This window comes from Ursus americanus, chromosome 4 (assembly GCF_024610735.1).
Source record: "Ursus americanus isolate L20-20 chromosome 4, mUrsAme1.1.p, whole genome shotgun sequence".
Classification (NCBI taxonomy): Eukaryota; Metazoa; Chordata; class Mammalia; order Carnivora; family Ursidae; genus Ursus; species Ursus americanus.
In genome coordinates, this window is record NC_142130.1 from 5955172 (window position 1) to 5966083 (window position 10912).

General features: G+C 39.5%; 1 pseudogene; it reads left to right on the forward strand.

The window, feature by feature from the left end:
- Positions 1 to 1795: 1795 nt before the first annotated feature.
- Positions 1796 to 4990, forward strand: LOC123786295 (olfactory receptor 11H7-like; annotated as a pseudogene).
- The last annotated feature ends 5922 nt before the right edge of the window (positions 4991 to 10912 follow it).

Here is a 10912-nt window from a genome sequence, read left to right on the forward strand (position 1 = left end):
GACATTTTTAGAGGGTATTATGCTCAGCAAAATAAGTCAGTCAGAGAAAGACAAATACTCTATGGTTTCACTCATATGCGGCATTTAAGAAACAAAAACAGATGAACATGGGGAAGGGAAGGAAAAATAAAATAAGATAAATCAGAGAAGGAGGCAAACCATAAGAGACCCTTAACTCGAGGAAACAAACAGGATTGCTGAAGGGGCAGCGGGTGGGGGGATGGGGTAACTGGGTGATGAGCATCAAGGAAGGAATTTGATGTAATGAGCACTGGCTGGTATATGCAACTGATGAATCACTAAATTCTGCCCCTGCAACTAATAATATACTTTATGTTAACTCAATTGAATTTAAATAAAACATTTTAAAAAAGAAAGAAAGAAAGAAGCAGAATGTGTCATTATTTATAAAAACAATAGAGAATGGCTTCAGTAAGTCATGTTCTGGCTCATACTTAAGTAGAGGAAGATACTTTTTTTCCCATAGTTCCTTAGCAGTTCAAGTTCAACTCATCAGTGAAAAATGCTAAATAAAACATTTTAAACATGCATTACCTTGCTAAGTAATTACATTTTGTTATTATATGTATGTTGTTTTTGATATATCTTTCCTGGTTTAATCTTAGCTGGTGGAAAGAATGAAATGCATGTGTACCTGGAGCCTTTCAATAGGAGTGCAATCGTCTAAATTCAGAAAATATTCTTAAAGACAATGGACCAAAGGGGCACCAAAAAATAAACCCACCCAGTAACAGACATTGCTGTTGTTTAAAGCTGTCTTTTACACCAAAAACAGAGTATGCTTCATACCTGCATTACGTAAAGTACAAACTCTCCTGCCAGTCAAAGCTCTCATTCACTACACTGCTCCATTCAGTCTTCTAAGCCTGCATTTCACAAAGATCTATCTATATGTTCTTCCATTTGGACATCTTTACTCATAGCACTTCCCCCAAATAAACTGTGACAATGCCACTTGCAATATGGAATAACAATGTCCTAAACATATTTTTATGCCTCTCAGAAAGTTATAGGGCAACGGCTCAGTCAGAAAAGTATTAAGAGAAAATTACACCAAGAACAAATTCCAGCTTTCTGCCCAAACCCCATGTTGAAACAGAAAAGCCATTAGCTGAGAGGCCAATCTACTTAAAATGAAAGTATACCCTTTTAGTTATGGCTGTATTGGAAATGAAATTAGATGTGCCAGGAAGATAGGCTTGCTGGTGCTAGGTGATGAAATACTCTCATACACCATTCCTCAAATCTTTTCACCACCAAATAGTGTTTGGCACACCGTGGTCAGAGAACATGGGCATCTGGGGACAATGTTTCTTTTAAAGTCAAAGTTTTATCTTAAAAATAATCACAAATTATACTTTCTGTTCCACCATACATAATTAGTGTAATACAAAATTATCTTGTCTGAGTAAAACTGTCCCTTCAGGAAGACATTTAATTAGGGGCTGTGTGTATCCCATGGCACAGAATCACATACCCTGTTTGAGAAAACAAACTTAAAGAGATTATGGGGTCCCCAGAGAGTCAATGTAGCACATTACCTACTAATCACTATGGGCCAACTTATCAGAAATATTGATGAAACCCCCAGGCAAGAAGAAAGAAGGTCCCTAGGGAAGAAATGGAACGTTCTAGGATCATACGAAGACATAACTCAGAATTCTCAACAATGGATAACTGACACATAAATTAACACCAGCACATATCTCTGTCATGCTCTGTTAGAAGCAGGCCACTAGAACCTTTTGGTGCAAGGGAGGTGAAATAAGCCTGCATGAAGCTCTCACACAGGGCTTCCACATTAAGGGCAGTGAAAGAGAGAATCTGTGACCTCCCTATGAACTCTCCCCAGGACCTGGGAAAGCTTCATAATATACAGGAAAAGGCATCTCTAATGGGTGTTGCTATTGTGCACCACAGGTGGGTCTATTCACCTACATTTGTTCATTCAATATGCTCAAGAGATTGAGTATCAAGGAATATTGGTTCCTCACAACTCAAAAGACAGAACTTTCAGAGTATTTAGATAACCCTGGAACTCACACTCCCCCAGATAAGTGTACTAAATGGTGCCAAAGTCATCCACAGATCTTCCCCTTCTCAGGAAGTGACTGGAACACCAAGAATGGTATGATTTTCATAGATATTTTGAACAAAACAGTATGGAACTAGTTCCATCCACTGGGACCAAAACCAAGAGAAAATAGGGATTTGTTTTGTTTTGTTTTGGTCTCCTCTCTCAGCTCTCCCCTCTGTCCATTGCATTACTCTTCTCCACCCTCAGGAGAGGTGGCATTAAAAAAATTTTAAGGGTAAAATCAAATCAGTGTATATAATGAGTAAGATTCACATATAATTTAATGGTGAATATATTAGGAATTGCTTCTTTAATCATGTTGGAAATTATTTGTGAAATTCATTTACCATGCTTTCCCTACGGCTAATAGTTGTTCCGTGAGGTCTTTTTCTAAAAGAGTAGTCTATGGCTCAAATACATAGACCTAAGTCTTGTGCATTTTGATTTCGAGTCAAAGTCTGTGAATCTGATTCAAGTTATTGGGCTGTTGTTCCAGGTGGTAAGTGGCTGCTCTCTGCATCATTGCTTTCTTGTCTTGTTGAGAACAGAGGTCTCTTGCTTGGAAAGCACGGAGTTCCCATAGTGAGGAACCATTTGCTTCTCACAAGATGATCTATTCTCTGGAACCCTGATCAAAATGATGATCAATGCAGGGTAGTTTACTTCTTTATAATCATCCTAGTTCAAAAAAGAAAAAAGAATGTATCCCCATCTTTCAATGTCTTTCTCTTGGTTTCTTTTCCACAAGACTACAACCTTCTTTGGCTGAACCAGTCCAATAGGAAGGTCATGTTTGCTTCTAGAGGAATAGGTTCATAGTTCACTTTAGGCATTATTCATTTAGTGAACCTGCAACAGCTGCTTCATTATAAACACTTTTATGTTACTTAATATAACCTGACTGAATAGGAGGATTTTTTCCATTTGATTATGTTCAGTGAGTACTATGAATATTCTATGTACACCACTTCTATCAACTGTTTTTAAGGAAAATTCTCCTCTTATCAAAGAGGTTTCTTGTTAAAAAATGTCTGGAGGTTACAATATGTTAAAGCTACCATTGTGCTCTTTTCTCTGAGTTGTAGTTGATTCTTAAAAAGACATCATCTTTGGTGATGGTGTTGTAAAGGGAATAAGGGCAAGTCTTGTTTTCTATCAAAATTGGGGGTACTTTTTAAAGAAACTGAAGTAAAATCTTCCAAACAGTGAACTTGAAGAAAGACTTGTGACAGCAGTGAGAAAAGCTTTAGAAGACAATCTCCTGGTGATTTTAATTTTCTTCCCCAATACACTGCATATGTTATATTAATCTTTAATGACATATTTTAAATGGATATGAAGTGTATGATAAATTATCATGTGAAAGTAATCTTTAAATAGGAAATAGCAGTAAGAATTAATTATCCAGGTATCTTTGTTGATTTTCTTCCAGTATCATGAAAAAGTGATAGAAAATAAATCTCCTAATGGAAATAGCTCAAGAAAAAGGTGGGGGGAGACAGACAGGTAGAGAATTTGTAATAACATCGAAGCTCAAGCCATTTAAATCTATAAAATGTGTTAGATACAAACCTATTTTTAAATGGTAGCGTAAGTATACTCACATTTTGAAGTGAATTTATAGCACTAACTGCTACATATGAACTTTCACTGAAAAAAATTAAATATAAGACAAACTATTTTTGCCTCTAACTCAAGTATTTCTTTCTATCAAAAGAAGGTGAAATTTAACTGATTTTGCCCACTGACAAAGAGTTCAAACAACCTAGAATTGTACAGTTACAAAGAATCAGGGCCAAATGGCTCACTCAGAACAGAGCAGGATTTACTCAAGACTTGTTTTAGGATTTGTAATACACTTGCCTGATCACTCAAACTGCCTGTCCTAAGAAGTGTCAAATGTTTCAGCAGCAAAGTGACTTGTCACTAAATCTGTCTGTCTTCTCTCCACAGTCCGGAGACCGTGAATAAGTCAGGGATATCTACTATGACACACTTCGTCCTGTTGGGTTTTCCTGGTACCTGGAAAATATGGAGCATCCTTTTCTCAATGATTTTGTTGATCTAGATCTTGACTCTAACTGGGAATATAGCCATCATTTGTGCGGTGAGGTGGGACCATCGACTCCATACCCCTATGTATGTGCTCCTGGCCAACTTTTCCTTCTTAGAAATCTGGTATGTGACTTGCACAGTCCCCAACATGCTGGTCAATTTTCTTTCCAAAACCAAGACCATATCGTTCTCTGGTTGCTTCACTCAATTCTACTTCTTTTTTTCCCTGGGCACAACCGAGTGCTTCTTCCTCTGTGTCATGGCCTATGATCGGTCCTGGCCATCTGCCATCCACTGCACTATCCCTCTATTATGACTGGGGAGCTCTGTGTCATTCTGGTGTCTCTTTGTTGGATCATTGGTTTCCTTGGACATGCAATTACTATTTTCTTCATTTCTCAACTACCCTTTTGTGGTCCCAACATCATTGATCACATTCTGTGTGATGGCATTGTCATGTGCCCCTGAACCCATCATAGAGCACGTATTCCATTCTGTGAGCTCTCTTATCATCATTACCACCATTTAGTACATTCTTGGGTCCTATGCCCTGGTGCTCAGAGCTGTGCTTCAAGTTCCTTCTTCAGCTGGGCGGCAAAAGACCTTCTCTACCTGCAGATCCCATGTAGTTGTAGTGTTTATGTCTGTGGAACCATAATGGTGATGTATGTGAGTCCCACATCTGGCAACTCAGTTGCTATGCACAAGATCATCACCATGATATACTCTGTAGTGACTCCAGTCTTAAACCCCCTCATCTACAGCCTACACAACAAGGACGTGAAATTTGCCCTCTGTCAGGTCTTTTGTGGAATGAGAATCGTCCAGCCTTTGTGAATAGGTTTTGTGAAAGACAATGATTCATTTTCTGACAGTGGAACGGTAATCCTCCTCTTTTAACCCAGATTTGGCTTTATTCATAACTATGATGGTCCTGTGGTGCAAAGAAAAATTCATCATGTATTTGATCATACTTTGATGTGCTTTTAGTTTCATAAATGTGTTTCCATGGAAAGAGATTGCCACCCCTTACAAAGAAAAAAAATAACTCCTAAAAATTTTAATATTAACTTCCAGGAAGGTTTTGACTTTTTCAGTATGCAATTTCTGCCCATACAACTTTGTTAAGAGATGTTAATCAAATTGGTTATTGTTTATATGGCTGCCTGATGCTTTGTTAAAAAGGCACATAACACATAAAATGCCTTTTGTCCTGGATTTTTGGCAGAATACTCTGGTTTCTCTTCAGATCATATAAATCTTTCACCTTTTATTAAATTTTGGCAGAAACCCCACACATCAATGTTGGCTACACTAAGAGACTGTAACTTCAGTTTCACCCTCATCAACAGTGCACAAAGAGAGACTGGAAGTTTGGTGTAAGCCATGAGGAAATATATAGTTGATGAGCTGTTAGTATGCGATTCCCACAAAGAAAATGGGCCATAACAGGAGCAAACTGAATTCCCACCACTAATAGAGCAAATACAGAATATTCACCTTTAGCCTAGTTAGGGCTCATGGAAAGTAACCAACTTAGACCATCTTGAAAGGGATTTCACCCAAAAGCACTACTTGGAGAATAAAGCAACCCCCAAAGTGAGTCTATATAGCACGGGTCACCAGAATCCAGGGATGAAAGAAGTCATAAGCAGCCAACAATGAAGCATTACTTACATCAGAGAACTGCAGTTTAGGGAGCTCCCCACACCACCACCAAAATCAACATACAAACTTCTCCCAAACAATAAGGCAACTATACCAGTCAAGGAAAAGCCTTTTACCTTTACTTTTCTCCCACGTGAAATCTAGAGTAACCAGAGGCAGTATAGTCATGTGGGAAACAGGAGTAAAAAGGCAGAGGAGAAGAAGTACATCAAGCCTGAGTCAGACCCAGTCTGGAGGATAAATCTTAATTTGGATAAAAAATAAAAAATTTTGGTTTTAGATTATACTAGAACTTCCAATATCTGGATAAAGAGACCCTATTTAATACTAAAAGTAATCAGAAAAGCAATCACATTGGCCCAAGATATTATCCACAGATGGAGACGAATAGAACATCAGAAAGTATCCAAAGTAAAAGTGGTGAGAAAAAATAAAGTTCCTTTGTGTTTAGACCCTACCAAGTCTAAAACAAGCAATTAAATAGAGTACAAAGGTTTTTTAAATGCTATAGCCTAAGAAATGAAGAAAACCCTTACCTGAAGACCAAAAAACATCTCTTTGAAACTCTTGTGCAACTACAGAGCATTATGCTTCAAGGTAAGTAGAAGGACTGAAAAAAGGTGGGACAGGAATTAGACATCTACTTGGGAAGCTACTAAACTATCCACCACAGTTTTGCCTTAATTCAGCACTAATATCTTAGTGATTCAACTGAACTTGTTAGCTAAAAAAGGCACAGAAATTATTTTGTATAAAACAGCTCACACGTATCCTCCTACTGCAACTTAACACCTATTCTTTTGTTAAGATGTGATTCAGAAATCATTTCCACTAGAAAGCCTTCCAAACATTCCCAGGCTGTGCTATGTGTCCTTCATAATGCATCTAAAATACATCAGGGAGATTGGTAAAAAGATGGCAGAGGAGTAGGAGACCACTTTTTCAGCTGGTCCCCTGAGTCAAGCTGGATATCTACCAGACCATCCTGAACACCCACGAGATCAGCATGAGATGCAGGGAGATACATCTGGATCTCTGCAAATGAACATCTCCAGCGCTGAATATTGAGGTACGAAGCGGGGAGCCGTGAATCTGCACACAGATATTGGAAGATAAATGGAAGGGGAGGGAGCCAACGTGCTCTGGCACCAGGAAGCAGTAGCCACCTGCACTGGGGAGACGGCCAAACTCCCAGACCGCCACCCCCGAGAAAGCAGACTGAGAACATGAGCCTGGGAACATGCATGCGACCAGTCTGAAAACCGGAGCTCCGGAGTGATCACTCGAACTAGACTGAAACCAGGAGCTCGGGAGCCCATGCAACCAGTCTGAAAACTGGCACTCCAGAGCGCACGTAAACCACACTGAAACAGGGAGCTTGGGAGTGTGCTCGGGAACTGGGGGCAGCTGGTGGTGTTAGAAGCACAAAGGACAGAGACGTGTGAGCCCTGGAAGTGAGGGCTGGGACACAGGCTATGGGGTGCACAACCCGGGACGCTGCAGGGTTTTTAGCAGCACCGACAGAAACAGAGTTAAAGTGGCCAAGAGAGCTCAGTGGAGAGCTGACTGCGATCTATCTGTTCTGAGACAGAGGCTAGGATTCAGCCACCGCTGCTCTGACTCTCAGAAGAGTCACAGAAAACCGCCAGGGAAAGCGCCAGAGAACAAAGGCCCGGAAATACCAGCTCACAGTGTGCCCATCCCCATCCCCCCTCACAGGGGCAGGGTGACTCTACCCAAACAGGGTTGCCTGACTATCAGCGCAGCAGGACCCTCCCCCAGGAGGCAGGCTGAAAAATCAAGAAGCCCACATCCCTAAGGCTTCTATAAAACAAGTGCACACTGCCTGGGTCCTGGTCAATAATTTGGGCTCTGTGCATACCCGCAACCTCTCCTCATCAGAATGACAAGGAGAAATCCCCCCCCAGCAAAGATAATGAGTCTGTGGCCTCTGCCACAGAAATGATGGATATGGATATAACCAAATTGTCAAAAATGGAGTTCAGAGTAACAATGGTCAAGATGATGTGTAGGCTTGAAAAAAAATATTAACAAAAATATTAACGAGAATATAGAATCTCTAAGGGCAGAAATGAGAGCTAGTCTGGATGAAATAAAAAATGCTATGAATCAATTGCAGTCTAAACTAGATGCTCTGATGGCCAGGGTAAATGAGGCAGAAGAATGAATTAGTGAATTGGAGGATAGGATGGAAGAAGAGAAAGTTAAAACAGAAACTTGGATAAAAAAAAAAAAACACAATCTCAAGAATGTACATTACGGGAGATTACTGACTCAATGAAACGTTCCAATGTCAGAATCATTGGCATCCCCAAGGGGGTGAAGAAAGTCAGAGGTCTAGAAGAGATATTTGAACAAATTGTAGCTGAGAACTTCCCTAATCTAGCAAAGGAAGCAATCATTCGTGTCCAAGAGGCAGAGAGGACCCCTCCCAAGATCAATGAGAACAGACCAACACCACATCACATCATAGTGCACTTCACAAATATTAGATCCAAGGATACAGTATTGAATGCAGCCAGGGGGAAGAAAATCCTTACGTACAGAGGTAAAAATATCAGAATAACGTTAGACCTGTCTACAGAGACCTGGCAGACTAGGAAGGGTTGGCAGGGTATTTTCAAACTTCTATTTGAAAAGAACATGCATCCAAGGATCCTTTATCCAGCAAGGCTTTCATTCAGAATTGATGCAATTATAAGGACCTTCCAGAATCGCCAGTCACTGACCAATTTCATAACCATGAAACCAGCCCTACAGGAGATATTAAGGGCAGTTCTACAAAAGTAAAAAGGCCCCAAGAGTGATACAGAACTGAAAGTTACAATCCATAGAAACAAAGACTTCACAGGCAACATGACATCATTAAAATCATATCTCTCAATAATCACTCTCAATGTGAATGGCCTAAATGCAACCATAAACGCCACAGGGTTGCACACTGGATAAAAAGACATGACCCATCCATTTGTTGTCTACAAGAGACTCATTTTGAACCTGAAGATACATTCAGACTGAAAGTAAAGGGATGGAATACCATCTTTCACACCAATGGACCTCAAAAGAAAGCTGGGGTAGCAATTCTCATATCAGACAGATACGATTTTAAACTAAAGACTGTAGTTAGAGATACAGAAGGGCACTATATTATTCTTAAAGGATGTATCCAACAAGTGGATATGACAATTATAAATATCTATGCTCCCAACAGGGGAGAGCTAGATACACAAGCCAACTCTTAACCAGAATAAAGAGACATGTAGATAAAAATACACTAATAGTAGGGGACCTCAACACTCTGACAGATCACCTAAGCAGAAAATCAACAAAGAAACAAGAGTTTTGAGTAACAGACCAGAAGGACCTCATAGATATATGCAGAACACTACACCCCAGAACAACAGAATACTCATTCTTTTCAAATGCACATGGATCATTCTCCAGAATAGACCATATACTGGGTCTCAAAACAGGTCTCAACCGACACCAAAAGACTGAGATTATTCCCTACATATTCTCAGACTACAATGCTTTGAAACTGGAACTCAATCACAAGGAAAAATTTGGAAGAAACTCAAACACTTGGAAACTAAGAACCATCCTGCTCAAGAATGATTGGGTAAACCAGGAAATTAAAACACAATTTAAACAATTTATGGAGACCAATGACAATGAAAACACATTGGTCCAAAACCTATGGGACACTGCAAAGGCAGTCCTAAGGGGAAAATACATAACCATCCAAGCCTCTCTCAATAGAAAAATCTAAAATGCAGTTTTTATATTCTCACCTCAAGAAGCTGGAGCTGGAAATGAAGAACAGGCCTAACCCACCCACGAGAAGGCAGTTGATCAAGATTAGAGCAGAGATCAATGAATTAGAAACCAGGAGCACAGTAGAGCAGATCAACAGAACTAGAAGCTGGTTCCTTGATAGAATAAATAAGATCGATAAGCCACTGGCCAGACTTATTCAAAAGAATAGAGAAAGGACCCAAATTAATAAAATTATGAATGAAAGGGAAGAGATCACAACCAACTCCAATGAAATAGGAAGGATCATTAGAAATTTTATCAACAGCTTTATGCCAATAAATTAAACAATCTGGAAGAAATAGATGCCTTCCTGGAAACCTATAAACTACCAAGACTGAAACAGGAAGAAATTGATTTTTTAAACAGACTGATTAATTATGAAGAGATTGAAGCAGTGATCAAAAACCTCCCCAAAAACAAGTGTCCAGGGCTTGACGGATTCCCTGGGGAATGTTACCAAACTTTCAAAGAAGAAATAATACCTATTCTCCTGAGGCTGTTTCAAAAAATAAAAACAGAAGGAACTACCAAACTCATTCTATGAGGCCAGTATTACCTTGATCCCCAAACCAGGCAAAGACCCCATCAAAAAGGAGAATTACAGACCAATATCCCTGATGTATATGGACGCCAAAATTCTCAACAAGATCCTAGCTAATAGGATCCAACAGTACATTAAAAGGATTATCCATCAAGACCAAGTGGGATTCATCCCTGGGATGCAAGGGGGATCCAACATTTGCAAATCAATCAGTGTGATAGATCATGTCAACAAGAAAAGAGTCCAGAACTATATGATCCTCTCAGTAGTTGCAGACAAAGCATTTGACAAAATACTGCATCCTTTCCTGATTAAAACCCTTCAGAGTGTAGGAATAGAGGGTACATTCCTCAGGCTCATAAAAACCATCTATGAAAAGCCTACAGCAAATATCATTCTCAATAGGGAAAAGTTGGAAGCCTTTCCCTTAAGATCAGGAACACAACAAGGATGCCCACTCTCACCACTATTATTCAACATAGTACTGGAAGTCCTTGCAACAGCAATCAGACAACAAAAAGGGATAAAATGTATCCAAATTGGCAAAGAAGAAGTCAAACTGTCTTTCTTCGCAGATGACATGATACTCTATATGGAAAACCCAAAAGAATCCACTCCCAAAATATTAAAAGTTATAGAGCAATTCAGTAATGTGGTGGGATACAAAATCAATGGTCAGAAATCAGTTGCATTTCTATACACGAACAATGAGA